This window comes from Notechis scutatus, chromosome Z, assembly GCF_049901735.1.
Source record: "Notechis scutatus isolate UNSWTSFEM ecotype Mainland chromosome Z, rNotScu1.2, whole genome shotgun sequence".
Lineage (NCBI taxonomy): Eukaryota > Metazoa > Chordata > Lepidosauria > Squamata > Elapidae > Notechis > Notechis scutatus.
In genome coordinates, this window is record NC_142025.1 from 70,047,508 (window position 1) to 70,067,452 (window position 19,945).

Sequence of the window (19,945 nt, forward strand, 5' to 3'; positions counted from 1 at the left end):
CCATGGTGGCTCTCTCTCTCTGGAATATCATTCCTCCGGCGATTAGAATGGCCACCTCTCTAATATTCTGCCAGAAGGCTTGAAGATCTGGTTCTGCCAGTAGGCCTGGGGAACCCAGAGTGGGATCAAATGGCTCATGTGATCTGCTGTCGGGATGGGGATGGGAATTGGGGGGTGATTTTTTTTTCCAGATTTTGTTATATTGTACTTTATTAATTTGTTTAATTCTTTTTGTTAGTTTTTTAAAAACTTTAGACAAATGGTTATCCAACATTTTTTTAAAAACTTCCAGTGTTGAAGCATTTAAAACTTCTGGAGGTAAGTTGTTCCACTGATTAATTGTTCTAACTATCATGAAATTTCTCCTTAGTTCTAAGTTGCTTCTCTCCTTGATTAGTTTCCACCCATTGCTTCTTGTCCTGCCCTCAAGTGCTTTGGAGAATAGCTTGACTCCCTCTTCTTTGTGACAGCCCCTGAGATATTGGAATACTGCTATAATGTCTCCCCTAGTTGTTCTTTTCTTTTTTATATATATATAATTTTTTATTGATTTTTAAAAACAAACATAAACAAACAAAACATAAAAACATAAAACATCTTTTTTGAAAGCAGCTTGATCCCGGGTTACATCTCTTCGTACAGACACAAATTCAAATTCATGTTCATTTTATATACCATTCCATATCTTATTACCATTCTGCATTTTCTATATAACTTTCTTAATTTTATTTTATTTATTTCATCTTAATTCAGATCATTATACTTATATTCTTTGTCTGTCCTGTTTCCAGCTGTCTATTATCTTTTCTCATTAAACAAAATTTCTCCTGTAATCACTGATTGGAGTATGACGCTTTTATATCTTTCCCTTAAATTTATAACACTTAGTACAATACATAACTTCCATTCGGATTCTGCTTAGTACATTCTAAAGTTAGACACTATATTTTTAAAAAAGAAAAAATTATAAATATATAATATAATTAAAACAACAATCCATACCAATTCAAATCTATTGTTAATATTAATATTCATTTAAATCTTAAACATTTTACACATTACTTTTCAAATAAGTATCATACTTCTATGGGAACACCTATAAACTTTCTTTCTTTCTTTTTTTTTTAAGTAAAAGTTTTATTAATTTTAACAACAAACAAAAAACACATAAAACATAAAACATAGCATAAAAACATCATCATCCTTCATAAATTTACAAACAGTGTATCGGTTGGTTTACCACTCCTTTTTGTGCATCCATTTCATAGTCATCATAGTAATTATATTACATAATAAGTCATATTATCAATCAACATTTATATATCCTAATATCATTATTAAACAATCATTTGACTATAATTTTACTAATTCATACTTAAGCGAGATAACTATAGTTTAGTTAATTTATTTTCTAACAAATCATAAAATCATACCAAGTCTATCTTAATAAAATATTATAAAAATATTATCAAACCCCGCCCAACAAATGTATATTCATTATTTCCTAGGTTTCTAAATATTTTATTATTATATTGTATTATCTAACCATAGATAAAAAAGATCCCAAACTTCATAAAATTGTTTATCTTCTTGTTCTCTAATTTCAAATGTCAATCTACTCATTTCAGCACATTCCAATATTTTCTTAATAACTTCTTCTTCTAATGGTATTTTCTCATTCTTCCAATTTTTAGCAAATACAATCCTAGCTGCTGTTAATACATTTACAATCAAATACTTTAAGTTTTTATTATATGCATCAGGTAAGATTCCCAATAAAAAAATCTCTGGTTTCAAATCTATATGCTTCTTTGTCATTTTTTCCAACCATATGCGAGTTCTAGTCCAATATTTTCTAGCGTCCTCACAAGTCCACCACATATGGTAATATGAGCCAGGTATCTGATGACATTTCCAGCACTTTTCAGATTTATTCTTGAACATTCTTGCTATTCTTGTCGGGGGGAAATGCCACCTGTAAAACATCTTATACAAATTTTCTTTATATGCTGTTGACGTTGTCATTTTATAATTTTGAGACCACAATTTTTGCCATTTCTCTAAATCAATCCCATATCCAAAATTCTTCCCCCAAGCAATCATTGTTTCTTTAACCTGTTCTTCCTCTAATTTAATTTCCAACAAATAATTATATAATTTTTGATCACTTTTTCATCAGTACCTGTCAAAATCCTATCTAAATCAGTCAATTTATCATAGAATCCGTCCATTTTAGAATCTTTAAGATACCTTGAATGTATTTGCGCATATGAAAACCAATTCATCTTTATGCCTTGTTTTTCTAAATTTTGCATCGTTTTAAGTTCACCCTTTTCATCTAATAATTCCCCATATCTAACTGTTTGTTCCTTCTTATAGATTATAGGATAAGAAAAAGCTTCAATAGTTGATAACCAAACTGGGATTTTCAAATAACATTGTTTCTTAGTTTTCTCCCAATTCAACCATAACGATTCCCGTATATAATGCCTTCTAAAGTAACCCTGTAATTTAGTTCCTTATACCATAAAAAGCATGCCAACCCAATAATAAATCATGTCCTTCTAATGCCAACAATCTGGTCTTTCTTAACGTTATCCATTCTTTAGCCCACATTAAGTTTGCAGCTTGATAATACAACTCCCAATTAGGGAGGCCAAATCCTCCTCTAATTCTAGCATCCTGTAAAAGTTTTAATTTTATTCTCGCTTTCTTACCTTGCCATATATACTTCAACACAATTTTATTCAGTTCTTCAAAGTAATCCTTACCTAACCTAATTGGTATTGTTTGGAACAAATACAAAATTCTAGGTAAAATATTCATCTTAATTGTTGAAATTCTACCTATCAATGACAATTGTAGGTTTTCCCATTTTTTCAAATCAAATGCTATCTGCTGTTTAAGTTTAATATAGTTATTCTCTTTCAGTGTAGTACATCTTGACGTCAAATATATCCCCAAATATTTAACTTTGTTCGTAACTTGAATTTTCAATAAGTCTGCCAGCTCTTCTCTTTGTTTTAACAGCACGTTCTTTGTCAAAATCTTTGTTTTGTCTTTATTTATTTTCAAGCCAGCCATTTCACCATACATCTCTATCTTTTCCAATAGTTTTAAAGCTGTCTCTAGAGGATCTTCCGAAATAAAAACCAAGTCATCTGCAAAGGCTTGCAGTTTAAATTCCTCCTTTTTAACTTTCATTCCTTTTATGTTTGTATCCTCTCTAATATTTCTATTTAGCACTTCCAAAGTCAATATAAATAACAAAGGAGATAATGGGCATCCTTGTCTTGTACCTTTTTTAATATTAATAGAGTCTGTAAATTCTCCATCTATCATTACTTTTGCCGTTTGCTTATAATATATGGCTTCTATTGCTTGGATAAATTTTCTAGCAAAGCCCATCTGTTCCAATAATAATAACATAAATCTCCAATTCACATTATCAAATGCCTTTTGGGCATCTAAGAATATCAAAGCCATTTGTTTTTCAGGGTGCGCCTCATAATATTCCAATGTGTCCAGGATTACCCTCATATTGTCTTTAATTTGTCTCTTTGGTAAAAATCCATTCTGATCAGGGTGAATAAAGTTGTTTAAGTATTTTTTAAGCCTCTCTGCCAAGATTGAAGCAAAGATTTTATAGTCTGCATTCAATAAGGAAATAGGTCTATAGTTCTTAATTTGTAATGGGTCAACCCCTTCTTTGGGGATAAGTATAATATAAGCTTCTGACCATGTTTTAGGTATTTTCTTGTTTATCATAACTTCATTCATGACTTCTAACAGTGAAGTGCTCAACGATTCTTGTAATGTTTTATAAAATTCTGCCGGAGACCATCTGGTCCTGGTGCTTTTCCATTGTTCTGTCTGTTAAGTGCTTCGGTTAGTTCCATCATTGTTATAGCACTTTCTAACATTTTCCCAGTTTCATCAGATATCTTAGGTTGGTTAGCATTTTGTAAATACTGTTTAATTTTTTCCTCATCAAGATCCTCCTGTTTATATAATTGTCCATAGAAATCTCAAATAATTGCCTTTTTCTCTTTACTACCATAACAAATTTGACCTTGATCGTCTATTAACTGTAATATTTTCCTTGATTCTTTCTCTTTTCTCAATTTATATGCTAACCATCTACCTGGCCTATTTGCATCTTCAAAATAGTTCTGTTTAGCACTTCTAATTTTTTGTGCCAGTTCTTCTTTCTCTACTTGATCCATTTTATGTTTGATTATATCCATTTTGAGTTTAACATCTTTTTTCTGTGGCGTTTTCTGTAATTCTTTTTCCAGTTTTTTATGGTCATCTTCTAAAGCTTTAATCATTTGCCTCTTCCTAATGTTCTTTTTCTTTGTATAGTCTATTATTAATCCTCTTGCATATGCCTTCATTCTGTATTGAAGTATCTTCTTTTTTATTCTCATTAAAGAAGAAGGCCAATTCTTTTTCCATCCATTGTGTAAAGTTTTTTTTCCTTTAAAATAGTATTGTTTAATGTCCATCTAGATCTTCTTTTTTGTCCTTTCCATTTAATTGTCATTGGATTGTGGTCTGCCCATGTACTTGTTTCAATATTTATTTCTTGAATATTGGATAATAATTCTGTTGATGTCCAAATCATATCTGTTCTGGACCATGATAAATGTCTATTGGAATAAAAAGTATATTGTTGAATTTTAGCATTTCTTTCTCTCCATGTATCTTTTAAATTTAATTCATCTGTCATTTTAAAAAAGGATTTAGGGAGAGTCTTCCTATTTTGTCGTGTTGCTTTTGCTGTATAGTCCAGTTTATTGTCTACAATTCCATTGAAATCTCCCATCATAAGTATATTAACATAGTCCAGTCCAATTATTTTCATGTATAAGAAGGCGGAGCTTCGTCGCTGCGATACAGCTGCAATCTCGGGGCTCTGAGATCGCAGCTGATATCCCCGCTCCTGGTCGGTCCTAATGGACCTAAACCGTCCCGTAGAGACGGTGACAGTAAGGGGCGCGTTCTGTAGATCCCAGGGACATTGCAAGTCCCTGGATGATCCAGAAGAAGCCCTTTTACCATCGGCAGGGAGGCAGCCATTAAGCTGCTGAAGTTGGGACAGCTCCGGAAGGAAGAGACAAAGAGAAAGTGTATTGGCTGGTGAGGATACTTTTTTTTTACTTGGGACTTAAGGACACCCTAAAATGAGAAGGAATCTGTAAAATTCTTGACAAAATTTGACTTAGCGGCAATTTTTTCTTTAAGAATGTCAAAATGAGGCTTGGCTTTTTATTTTTACTTTTTTTTTCTCTTCACTGAACTTCTATTGCGATCTAGTTAATCAGACTGGTTTTTTCTTTTATATTTACTTGCTTTCTTTTCCCCTTTTTGACTGTTTATATTATATAAAATAGAGGCTCCCTTTAGTATTCTTTTTAAAAAAATATACATAAACATATATATATAAACTTTTTCTTTTTTTAGGCATTTTAGGGGGAGAGAAGTGGGGAGAGGTTTTAAGAAATTTTGCAACACTGCCAACTAGAGGCTTGAAAATATTTTATTTGAAGTTGAGAGCTGGGGGAAAAAATTTGATATAATTTGTCTACAAGAAGTACACATTAAAAAACAACACGAACAATTACTGGCACGATCAAAATTAGGGAAAATATTTACTTCTCTGACTCACTGTAAGAAAAGAGGAGTGGTTTTGTACGTTAGAGAAACCATTCCAGCAAAACTGATTTATACTGATGAAGACGGAAGAGTATTAATGGTTGAAATAGTGGATAATAATACAAAAACGCTCTTGGTTGCAATTTATGCCCCGAATGATAAACCTATAAACTTTCTATAGTTACTTCCCCCCCACTTCAGTCATATTTTCCCTAGTTGTTCTTTTCATTAGATTAAACATACCCAGTTCCTGAAACCGTTCTTCATATGTTTTAGCCTCCAGTCCTCTAATCATCTTTGTTGCTCTTCTCTGCACTCTTTTTAGAGTCTCAACATCTTTTTTACATTGTGGCAACCAAAACTGAATGCAGTATTCCAAATGTGGCTTTAACAAGACATTATAAAGTGGTATTAACACTTCATGTGATCTTGATTCTATCCCTCTGTTTATGCAGCCTAGAACTGTGTTGGCTTTTTTGGCAGCTGCTGCACACTTGCTGGTTCATATTTAAATAGTTGTCCATGAGGACTCCGAGATCCCCTCACAGTTACTACAATTGAGCACGGTACCACCAAATACTATATATTTTTCTTGTTTAAATGTAGAACCTTGCTTTTTCACCATTGAATTTCATTTTGTTCGATAGTGCCCAATGTTCAAATCTGTCAAGATCCTTCTGTATCTTAAGCTTATCTTAAGCTTATCTTCTGAAGTGTTGGCTATTCCTGCCAACTTGGTGTCTTCTGCAAATTTGATGATTCCTCATCTATTCCCTTGTCCAAATCATTGATGAAGATGTTGAAGAGTACTGGGCCAAAAACAGAGCCTTGGGGTACTCCACAGCATACTTCCCTCCATGTAGATGCACTTCCATTGAGGACTACACATTGAGTGCAGTTGGTCAGCCAGTTACATATCCATCTGGTGGTGATGCTGTCTAACTCATGTTTTTCTACTTTATTTAGTAGTAGGTTATGGTCTACTTTATCAAATGCCATACCGAAGTCCAAGTAAATTATATCTATAGCATTCCTCTGTCAACTAATTTTGTCACTCTGTCAAAGAATGCAATAACATTAGTCTGGCATGATCTGTTTTTAATAAACCCATGTTGGCTTTCAGTTATTACTTTGTTTGCTTCTAGGTGTTTGCTGATTCATTGCTTGATTATCTTTTCTAGAATCTTCCCTGGTATTGAGGTCAGGATGATAGGTCTAGTTTCCTGGATCTATTCTTTCCCTGTTTTGAAGATGGGAACTACATCAGCTCTTTTCCAGTCCTCTAGCAGTTCCCTGGTGCTCCAGATCTTTGAAACATTTAGTTCAGTGGTTCTGAGATCTCGTCTGGCAGTTCCTTCAGAACCTTGAGGTATAATCCATACGATCCTGGTGATTTGAACTTGTCTAGGATACAGGTGTTCACTTACCTTTTTCTTCCCTATTTTAATTGTGTTCCTAATCTGTTTTTATGGTGCTGTTTTTGGTAAGTTGGGCTGTTTTTTCCTTTTGTGTAAAGACAGATGCAAAAAACGAATTAAGTAGTTTTGCTTTCTCAGCAACTTGTAGGAAAGGACTTTTACTTCCAGGATGAAAATGGTCCTTGTCATCGAGCCAAGTCCGTCCAGCCGTGGATGAAGAAGCATGGTGTTCGACTCCTGGATTGGCCAGCTCAGAGCCCGGATTTAAACCCAATTGAGAACTTGTGGGCCAAGATTGGTTACGAGATAAGTAAGAAGCATCTGAAGACCAAGCAGGAGCTGATTGAATCCATTATTGCAGCCTGGCACCACATTGTCACCAAAGATCACATGCAAAGGCTTACACAGTCTATGCTGAAGCGATACCACATGGTGATAAGCAATAAGGGCTAGCCAATTTCATATTAGTAACCATGTTTGGTTACCTAAAAGGTTCTTTTCAGGGCCACAAACAATAAAAATGTTAACAAAACACTAGCATCGGTCTTAGTAATTGCAACACATATGCCACTGGGTATGCATCAGTTAATCTGTTTTCATAGTCATTGTAAGCATGCATTGTAAGCATGCAAGAAAATTCACAATCCCATCCAAACAGCACCAAATTGCAAAAAGCTTGTGCTTTTCACTTAAAAACCACCAGTATTTATTTAAATATAACAATATTTGCATAACAGCCAGCATAAAATATCATAAAATCAATGGCCTATCCAAAAAATGTCATAAACCGTAAACCATAAAGTGTGCAGGACTTTTTCACACAGCTGTACATTGTATTAATATCATATATTTAATCTGAAAGTTATTTAAGTTCCCTTTGAAAATCAGTTTGGGGATGTGAAGTTCATACTTAAAGTAATAAAACTATTATAAGCATAGCACATTATATTTCCAGCAACCTATATTTTGAAAATATAGATTCTGCATTTCAGATGTATGTTTTTACTCCTGTGAAAAAGGATGAAGCGTCAAAAGGGAACTCAGACTCATGTTTTTATTTTGCTTAGTCTTTTTGCTACCTGCTTACTCTTTGTCTGGGGGTCAGTGTAGCATTGTAACCTGAAAAACAGTATCATAGTTGCAAAACATCTTTCAAATTTATTTTGCAATACCCATGTTCAAAATAATGACCCAATATACACACCCGCAGAACTGAATTAAACTGATGACCTCATTTTGCTGTCTATTCTTCTATTTATTCTCTCACAACTTATGGTGTTCTGTGATGTGAACTACCTCAGTCAGGATGGTAAATGGAATGGTTGTACAAGCCTGTCTTATGTCATAGCATTACATCCTTAGGTTTATGATATATAGTTTTATAATTTGATAATTCCACTGAAGCTACAAGAACAAGAAAGACACTGGTTTTGGATAAATTGTGAAAAGCATTGTTGTTCTTTTTGGAACATGTTCCTCATTCCCTCAGGGAGATGGTAACAGCTTTTCCAAATGCTTAATGAGTGCTACATTTGATTTCTATTTTTTTTCACATACACTTCTCTTTCGCCCTCTTTCTTTCTCTCTTTCTTTTCAATTTTTCCACCCCTGTCTACTGTTAATTGTTTCCCATCCACTCATGGATTTCATTGTTTTCTTTTCCTGTACCTACAGCAGCACCTGCTGGCAGTGAGCCGGAAAGACCCATTTAAACAGTCCTCCACATCAGTTGGCATTAAGCTCTGCCAAGCCGTATTGATGAGTTGCCTCAAATTTTATGTCTCCCTGCCAGAAAAAAATGTGATCTGGTTGATGATAGATGATTATTTCTTTCACAAGCCAGAGAATCATTGCTAATTAAGTCCACTTAACATCTAATAACTAACATATTGTAAATATAAATATAAAAAAATTATAAATATAAAAATATAATCTGCTTTAATGTAATAATGTACCAATCAATGAATTTTTCACCTGCAACTGCAACAATACAAGAGTACACAACAGATATAAACTTAATGTACACCACTCCAAACTTGATTGCAGAAAGTACAACTTCAGCAACAGAGTGGTCAATGCCTGGAACACACTACCTGACTCTTCTGTCACATCCCCACTAGATTAGATTAGAGTAGATTCAACTTTATTGTCATTGCCATGGATACAGGCAATGAAATGCAGTTAGTATCCAACCAGAAGTGCAAAACAACAGTAAAATATAAATATATATACGCAATTATGCAAGGCATCTATGAATATGTCAATGGAAAACACAACAAAATGTATGTACATGAGCACTCAAATATTACAAGTGGCAAGAGAGAAGGTGTTGAAATACAAAGACAAAGAGATTGTGGTTTTAAAACAAGTACCCAGAAAAGTGAGAGAGATTAGAAGAGAATATCGATTTTTGACCAAAATACTATTGAAAAAAGAGGTGAATTATAGATGGCTGATTCCAGAAGGATTAATGTTTACATGGCAAGAACAGAGACATAGAATTGATTCAATTGAGAAAGCAGAAACATTCTACAAGGAATTTTTTTGAAAGAAGAGAAATGGAGATGGAAAAAGAGAACATTTTAACTGAATTTGAAGAGGACCAAATGGGAACGGGAAAAGAAGAAGGCACAATAGGTGGACAAGTGGAGACCAAAGTACAACGTGAAGTAAGATCCACGAGAGCTGTTAGACCTAAATATAAAGCATAACCATGGAGGAAAAAAAACTGGATGGAAAGGGTCCTTAACAATGCTATGAGCTTTACGCAGACATTGTTTCCTCTGAATGTCCACAATGGCAGGACGTGAAATCCCTATAATGCGTTGGGCGGTTTTCACCACCCTCTGTAATGCCTTTTTTTCTTTTATGGTGCAATTTCCATACCAAACTGAGATACAGCTAGTTAAGATGCCTGACTTTCCTAAGATGCTTGACTCTCCTGTCACATCCACTCCTTTTCCCTTAAACTAACCACTATTGACTTCACCCCTTTCCTACTGTCCCTGTCCTATTGTCCCCAATTATTTGTAACCATTTATGTTTATTATCTTGTAAACTATTGACAAATAAATAAATAAAAATAAATAAATAAAAGTAAAATTATAACTATATCTGTAAACATAGTTGGGTGGATTCCTTCCTTCCAGAAAACCTCTCAGGCAAAACCTCTGAAATATATTCTTGGTTTTATTTTATTAGATATGTTTGCTAAACAAAAATGTTAATGTACTGGATCATCAGATTAACTGCCTTTTGAGAAGTCTGCATTTAATTTATGTCCATGATGGTGAACCAATAGCATGTGCTAGAAGTGGCACGCAGAATCACTTATACCGGCATGCAAGAAGAGCACAGAAGAGCTCTTCTCATGCCCAGAAGAGCCTCACTGCGCATTTGCATGTGCCCCTCACCAGCCAGCTGATTGCCAAGTATCTGCCGCACATGTGTGGGGGGAGAAGTGCACGTGGGAGATGTGTGCACATGTGCAGAGGCTGCAGTGCTGAGGGGTCACGTGCACATGTGCAGGGGGCAGGGGGAGCCAGACGTGCATTGCATCATGGGCGCAGGCATGCGAGCGTGCATACACGCACACGTGCGCAAACTTTTGGCACGCAACATGGAAAAGGTTAGCCATCACTGGTCTATGTTAAGAGTAGAAGGATGACTAGTCATTGAACTTATGAACCAGTAGGGGTTACTCAATTTTTCTGATAATTAAACTTTGACTCAAAACCTGTGAGTCTTTTTGTTTCTGCTTTGAAAGCAAGCGTTGAAAAATATACTCACAGAGAATATTGTGTAAAGTTCTTGGAATGCCATGCCACTGTAAATTATCCTGATTGAAAAGTCTGCATTTACTTTCTGATCCTGTGGAAAATAAAACTTACACAAGGGACTATTTTTTCAGCCATAAATAGAAAATTGCTAAACGTAACATTAATCATAGAAAAATGCATTACAGAGCTTAGACAGAATACTCATTCTCAAACTTTGCTTTGTAAAACACACAGAAACTTAAAAGTTTGATTTTCCTTAACTCAAAGGACATCAAATTTTTCTATATCAAATGAGAGTAAGATATGTAAATGTATGTATAGTCATATCACAAATGTAGTACTGTAATGCACTCTACATTGGCTACCCTTGAAGATCTTTCAGAACTGCAATTGGTCTACAATGGGCATGGTGGCATGATAGTGGTGGATTTGTCACCCATATGTTTGCAGTAGTGGCCTTCCAGAGGCAGTTCAAGTTGTTCATTCTCATCTATAAAACCCTTAATGGCATAGGGGTACTGTCTCCAATGTTTTCGGTCTACCCATTAAATTCAGCAGAGTCGGCAAGCCTCAGTTCTCTTTAATCAAACAATGTCATTCATAGGGAGCCGCAAAGCATGCATTTTTGTGTGTTTTACAGCACCTGTTCTCTGGAACAATATTCCCTCCCTCCTCCCCCACCACCCGAGAGCCAGATGGCTCCCCCCTCTGCATTCATTTCATAAGTTTTGAAAACCTGGCTTGGCTCCCAGGCCTGAGGTTAGGATGGATGTCTAGATTTTGTTGCACTTTTTTCCTGCACTGATGGAGTTTTCTACCCAGACACAGTTGTTAAATGTAACATCTTTTAAATGTAAGTTACATGGTATCACCTAGAAATGAAGAAGTCTATAAACACAATGAACAAATGAATAAATAAAATTAATATTACTAGTATAATACCATACTAGTAAAGCCTACACTGAGATTAAAAAATACACAAACATATTCAAGAAGGGGAGGGAATTAAAACTCTTTAATAACCCATCAATAAGATATAAATGCAATGACAATTTTGTTGCACTTTTTTATTTGCCTTTTCATTAGTACTGTATACTTTCAATGTATATATCATATATTCATGGATATACTATATATATATACAAATACCACATACAAATACCCGCGAGAACCTCAGAAAACAAATATTGCACCTCTACGGGGAGGAAACCCACCATCTGACCAGGACTTATGAAAAACTTGAAGTCCAAAGAGCTTCCATTTTATGTGACCTCGCATTCCTATGCAACTGCCGAGATCAAAATTTAATTCCCACAAGCTTCCAATTGAAATTCCACACCAACACAGCAGCCACCAAACGCATCCTAAAAAGAACAGAATTGGCCCTAATTAGAAATGAACTTCACACAAAAAGATTTCTCCTAGACCAAATCAACAAAGATCTCCTCACACTTCACCTCAGACTCAGCAACAAGATTCACCCCTTACTTTGGGACAAATCCAAACAACTCGCTGTCTGGAGAGCCGAAACACAGACCACCCTCAAGATAGACACACACACCAACAAACTCAGAAAACTACAACAACGCCAGAAACCAACTCCTCCCCCCTCACAGCCACACATGAAACAAACAGTGCACAACATCTCAGACAAGATCCTCACCGAAGCCGAAACCAAGGTCCTTTCAAAAGGATTCAACTTTGCTGTCGCTCCCAAACACATCCCCACAGAAACCATCATATGCGGAGTTGAAACCAGCCTGACCAAAACCAACCCTGATGATGCTAATAGAATCAGACTCGAAATCACCAACATCCTCTGCACTAGCAAACCACCCAAAAGCAACTTATCCAAAGAAGAACAAACTGCACTACGTAACCTGAAAGAAGACACCAGCATAATAATCCTACCAGCAGACAAGGGCAACGCGACAGTGGTTATGAACACATCTGACTACCAAACCAAGTTAACCAACCTACTCCTAGACCCCACATACAAACCCCTAAAGACAGACCCCACCACCTACCTAGAAAAAACCACCAGATCCAAAATAAAAGCCTCCCCATCACTGAAGAAATCCAGCAAAGAATCATACCCAGAGAGAAATCATCCAGATGCCCTAAGCTTTATGGTCTCCCCAAGATACACAAAGAAGGAACTCCACTTAGACCAATAGTCAGCTCCATAGGCTCACCTCTACAAAACCTAGCCAAATTTCTCACCAAACAACTACAGCCCTATGCAGAATCCATCAACTCACATGTAAGAAACTCATTCCAGTTCATCGAGATCATAAAGAAACAAAACTTACAACCCAGCGACCTACTAGTGAGCTTCGATGTCATATCCCTCTTCACCCAAGTGCCAATAAAAGAAGCCTTGACAGCCATCCAAAACAAATACAACCCCCAGCACATCCTAGATCTGACCAACCACTGTCTATCCAATACATACTTCACCTACAACAGACAAAAATACAAACAAATAAAAGGAGCACCCATGGGATCACCCCTCTCACCTGTCATCGCAAACCTCTACATGGAACACTTTGAAACACAAGCTCTAGGAAAATATGATCACAAACCCAAACTCTGGCTCAGATACGTAGATGACACCTTCATAATCTGGCCACACGGGAAAGAAAAACTGAACAACTTCCTCACACACCTCAATAGCCTACACCCCAAAATATAATTCACCATGGAAACAGAAGCTAACAATCAACTTCCCTTCCTAGATGTCTTGGTATACAAAAACCCAATGGCTCCCTAGGACACACCATCTACCAGAAGAAAACACATACAAACCACTATCTACACGCACTCTCACACCACCACCCAGCACAGATCAATTCCGTAGCCAAGACACTCATCTCCAGAACAAAATGCTTAGCTGATGAACAACACCTAAAAACCGAACTAAACACTCTCACCAACGTACTCACAGCCAATAGATTCCAAAGAAAGAAGATTACCCACCTAATCCAAAAAGAAACCCCAACCAAAATCCAAGACAGAGAACAAGAGAACGGCAAAGCCCTCCTCCCATATATAAAAGGCACTACAGACAAAATCAGCAAGATCCTCCAAAAACACAACATTAAAACAGCATTCTGCACAAACAGAAAAATATCCACCATCCTAAGAAACCTAAAGACAAAATCGAGTTAGAAAACCAAGGAGTATCACGAAATCCCTTGCACCGCCTGCCCCACCACATACATTGGAAAAACTAACAGAAGAATAAGTGCACGCGTTGAAGAACATAAGAACTCAATCAAAAAGAAGAACCGACCTCTTCCCTGGTCCAACACCTCAAAGCCACAGGACATGAGATTGACTTTAAAAATACCAGAACTATCGCCAAAACCGAACACTTCAACAACAGAATAATCAGAGAAGCCATAGAGATAGAAAATGCCCACACAGCATGAATAAAAGAGATGACACCTCCGCTTACCAGCCATTTGGAAACCCGCCCTCATGAACAGACGAGTACCTAACATGATGAATGACACCAGACCCACACCCACGAGGGCCACACAAGATGCCACCACCACACTTCCACGTAAAAAGCAGACTCACACCCACACAGAAGATGAGACACGACCACAGACCAGAAGCCGCACTGCAGCTGCATCACTACCCACTTCAAACCCCTCTGAGCCATACATGAGCGAACTGACCCCCACCATGAAGATACAGCACGACCACGAACTCGAGAAGCCAAACAGCAAGATCACAGCTCACCAGCTCAAATCCCCCAGTAACTAAGACCAACCTGAGCACAACCAAGCCCCACCTGAACAGAACACACCCCCAGCCAATCAGAACATGGCCAACCCCCAACCAATCAGAACACAGCCAAACCCCCAACCAATGAGAACACACCCCCACCCAATCAGAACACAGCCAAGCCCCCACCCAATCAAGTCACACCCCACTAGCAGTTAAAAGGAAGAAGCAGCTGCAAGCTCACATCACTCTGAGAATCACAGAGCTGAAGACAGAAGCCTGAAGATGATGAATGAGACTTCATCAAATGTTGCCTAGATACTTCCAATCTTACGCGGGAGAAAACCCGAATAACCAAAGATCCACATACAAATACCCTGAGAACCTCAGATAACAAATATATATATATATATATATATATATATATATATATATATATATATATATATATATATATATATATATATATATATACACACACATATACATATACATATACATATACATATACATACATACATACATACATACATACATACATACATACATATATATATATATATATATATATATATATATATATATATATGTGGATCTTTGGTTATTTGGGTTTTCTCCCGCATAAGATTCAAAGTATCTGAGGCAACGTTTCGACAGGTCCCACTGCGCCATCTTCAGGCTGGTGCTTTGGCTTAGTGCCAGTGCTTGCACTGGCACTAAGCCAGCACCAGCCTGAATGGCGAGTGGGACCTCACCAACGTTGCCTAGATACTTTGAATCTTACGATGGAGAAAACCCGAATAACCAAAGATCCACATACAAATACCCTGAGAACCTCCAGAAAACATATATATATATATATATATATATATATATATATATATATATATATATATATATATATATATATATATATATATATATATATATATATATATATATATATATATATATATATATATATATATATATATATTCATCTTTTCTTTTGAAATCAGAAAATTCCAAAAATTATGATTGAACCGAAGCAGTGAAATTAATCATTTGCTTATTTTGGGGGGAAAATATTGCCTATTTCTGGAGTCGACAGCCCAGTTTGAGATCCTGGTGTTGCATGATGGGGGTAAATGCTCATTTTTGCCTAACTCCTGCCCACCTAGCAGTTTGAAAACATACAAATGCAAATAAATAAATAGGTACCACTTTTGTGGGAAAGAAACAGTGCTCCATGATGTCATGCTGGCCAAATGACAGTGGAAAAGTCTTCAGATAGCTCTAGCTCATGGTCTTGAAATGGAGACAAGTGCCTCCTATAGTTGTCAACAACTAATGAAGTTAAATTTTCATGGACTCCTTACTATTTCTAGGGAAGTGGCCATCTTTTTTAAACTTTATAATTAAAATGTATATTTTGTATATCATACAAATACATGCAGTCCAGATTGAACATTTGTTAAATTAAGATTTTAAATCCATGGAGGTTGAAGAACATTCTCTTTTAAAGCAGTGTATGGAATTCCCACATATAAAGAATTACTCTTTCTTAATCTTTCTGGCTAGATCATTTTATCCACAATTACCAAGGTAGTTAACTTAATCCTCCAAAATGTCTTCTTCCTGAAGTTGTTCATAAGTGAATCTGTATTCAGAAATAATTTTACCCAAAAAAGTATTATATGAAGTATAATACAGATGTATTTATACTGATCCAAAATTTCTTAAAACTGAGTGCTCCCACACTTCTTAAGATTGTTATCCCTGTTATAAACAGTAGAGCACCAACAAATAAAATATTGGCAATCCTTTCAAAATTACAAACTAATATCTCAACACAACTGGCAAATGAGAGCCCAAAGTATCTTTCACTTCAACTTTAAAGCCTATGAAATATTTGATCATGGTTGAATTTGAAACAGTATTAACCTTAGACTATCAGCAAATAAATACTGCTAAACTTTTCCTTGAGATGTTAATAGTATTTTATAACAAAAGAACATTTTTTTCACTTGATCCTAATCAGGATTACATCCAGTTCATGGTTTGATTAGAGCATGTGCTCAATCAAACAGCTTACAATATACATTTATTATAATATGTTATTCCTATAGGTTGAGAACTGAAAAAAATACCTTAATGTAACTGAAAAGTTAGATGTTCATCATTTTCAGAAGTTAGATGAATGTCTGAAAATGGAGAAGAAACAGCAGTTTCCCTGATTTCCCATTTATAAGTTTATTGAAAAGGACTAAGTTTCATGATAAATCTTATGATTGACCTGTTACAAGGAGATGAAAATGCTCAACATGAAGTTTTAGCATGCAAATTAGACTCATTGCTGTGTTTGTGCATATATGTTTTAATTGTTCCTTTGCAATCTTCATGTAAGGCCAGCAGTTAAGAAAGGAAGAAGTATAATATTTCTTGTAGCAACAATGTTATATTCAAAAATCCTACTAAAGCAAAATTTACCTTAATTAATTGCAATTAAGTTTTTATTTCCCTTGGATGTCCAGAGGGTTAGTCTTATAACATTATGTGTAATACCGTCAAATCAGTTCAACATCATTGCATTGTTTATCAAGATTTTCTTTTCAGCAAAAATACCTTAATCAAACTCTAAATCAACAATAAATAAGACTTAAAATTAAAATGAATGTGATATTAACTTATTTCTCCTGTTCTTTTCATGAAGTGATTAACTTTTTTCCATCCAGCTAGATGAAAAGTGAATCAGTTAACTAAATAGTCATCAATTATCAAAGATTCATCATTTTATTTTTCTTGACTGAGTTGGATTTGATGTGCAAAAAACAGCAGTTCATTACTAATCTTTGCAGACAATCAGTCATTTGAGGTACTTTGAACATTAAAAGGCTTTGTAAGCACTCAATATTAATATTGTTATTATGGGTTGGCTTTGATCACAGACAATTGAAATCATTTCCTCTACTATTTCCTCTACTATTTTTTTCTTAGAATTATACATCAAACCCTGGTTAAGATGAAACATTCAAAAAGCATTTTTTCATTTATATGATATGATTGTAATTATTTATAGGAGGAATTAGGTCATTCTGTAAAGTAGTTTTAAACTACTGAAGTTCAGATATTGAGGGAGTACAAATATTCCTTTTCTGGATATGTCTTGAATTTGGATTTTGATATTAAAGCTGCGAAAAGTTTCAAGTGAATGATTAGATTCCTTAAAGCTTTAATCACCATAACTCCATCATAAAATCAAAGCGGAGATCCTCCATGTAGCTAGGTAAATGGGACAGACTAGTTCCTAGGCTTTATCAATGTATTATTTCAAGGAAGGGGTAGAACTGGCATCCTTGAAAGAAACAGTAATAACTCTCTCATTAAAAGACTCTCTGTTGATCCAGTGATCCTTAATAACCAAGTCGCCATCTCTTATCTAGAATTTTGGAAAATATTATCAAGACTGTGTTTGCTGACTAACTGAGGAATATCCAAGGGAAAACAGTTTATATGAACTATTTCTCAAATCAGGTTTCAAGCATAGACTTGGAACAAACAAACATTGATTGGTTGTGGATCCAGTGGTCAGGACTTGAATAAAAACCTGCTAGTCCTTTAATTTTCCCAACAACTTTTGAAACCACTGACCATAATATCCTTCTAAATTTATATTTTTATATTGGAGTAGACATTTTATGCATGGACTTAATTAATTCTCTATGAAAAAGCTGTTTAGTTGGGGCTTCCGGTTTGAGCTTCTTCAGCAACAGACCAAAATCTGCACAGTTTCGATCTGTGCTCACCACTGGAGCACCCCGAGCTGGCTGGTTTCGGGGCTAAGCCACCCCGTAGAGGTGGTGAAGAGGGAGGAGACTCCCAGCAGGGTCGAGGAGAGTCGCATCTCTCCTCCCCAACTGCCCATTATTCCCTTTCCCAAAGGCAGTTGCAGTGGTGGTCAGAAATGGCCACCTCAAAGAAGAACTCGACCAGAAAAGAATGTGCAGGAGGAAGATAAGAAGAGAAACTTTTGGCTGACCGGGTTGAACTGAAAAAGCAACAATATAAGGCACCCTGGAATTTGAATTATAAAGAATAACATTGTTCCCAAAGAAGACTGTGAAGCGGCGAATGAGAGAGGGAAGGGAAAGGATTTGATTTTTTTTCTTTTCTTCCTTATATTGACAACTAAGAGATTTAAGCAAGAAACCGGCAAAAATCCACTTCGACATTAACAGGTATTTAAGCTGAAAATAAAATGTCAAAGGGATAATAAAGATTTCTGGATTCTCAAAAACTTTTAAAAGAAGGAAAAAAAACAAAAGGAGAGGTTCTGGAAAAATGGAGGAGACCACCTGGAAGTGAAAGGAATTAGCAGTGAAACTTTAACAAGATTCCTAAAAGATACGTTTTAATTGAAACTTTGTAACAAGATAAGACAACCCCAGGAAGAGAAAGTGGAAAAAAGAAGCAAAAAGAAACAGCTTTGGATTATTTGGATTACTTGGTGATTTTGGGATTTTTGGCTATCAGATCTAAAGGACTAAAATTAATCGGGTGGTTGTTTAAAAGTTTTTAAAATGGTATCACTCTTGGAAGAATTGAGAATGGAACTTAAAAAACAGAAAGAAGATGCACAAGAAGGAAGAGGTTCTTTTGGCTTCGTGTTTCAATTTTTAGAAATGTAGATCTTGAACTATGAGAAACAACAAGAAATGCCTGTAGAACAAGAAGGGCGGGACAAAGAGGAAGCCATCTTCAATGACCAAGTATTTCTATGTGGGGAAAAGAAAGGAAAGTGGGGAAAGAGAGTGAAAATTTTAAGATCTGAAAAAACAACCCCCAAAAAGAATAGATTGAAAAGTAATTACAACATTAGGAAGAAATAAAAGAGAGGATTACAGAAGAGAGAATCAGAATTAGAGAGAGAAGGGGTCAAAAAGGGAAGGGAGAAGAAGAGGGGGAAGAGGGAAAGGAAAAGAAAGTATAAAGGACAGAAACAGGGCATAGAGAAACAGGGAAAACATACAAGGATTAAGGGTATAAGCCTATTTAGAAGACACAGAGATAATGAGTGAAAACTTAATTGAAAGGGGATTCTGCAAGGGTACATAAGATAGAATTGTTATATTAGAAATAGAAATGAACTTTGAAAATATGAAACAAGTGTGATTAAAATGATAGATAAAATACTGATTGTAATGGAATGGAATGTTTAATAAATAAATGAAATAAAGAGAAAGAGAATGAAATTAGGAAAGAAGGGGAACATTTTAATTATTATAAATGTATTATAAAAATTTAAGTGAATAGGAATATGAAAGAAACATGAAAAAATTATGGGAATATTGTAAGTGTTCCTAGAAGTATGATACC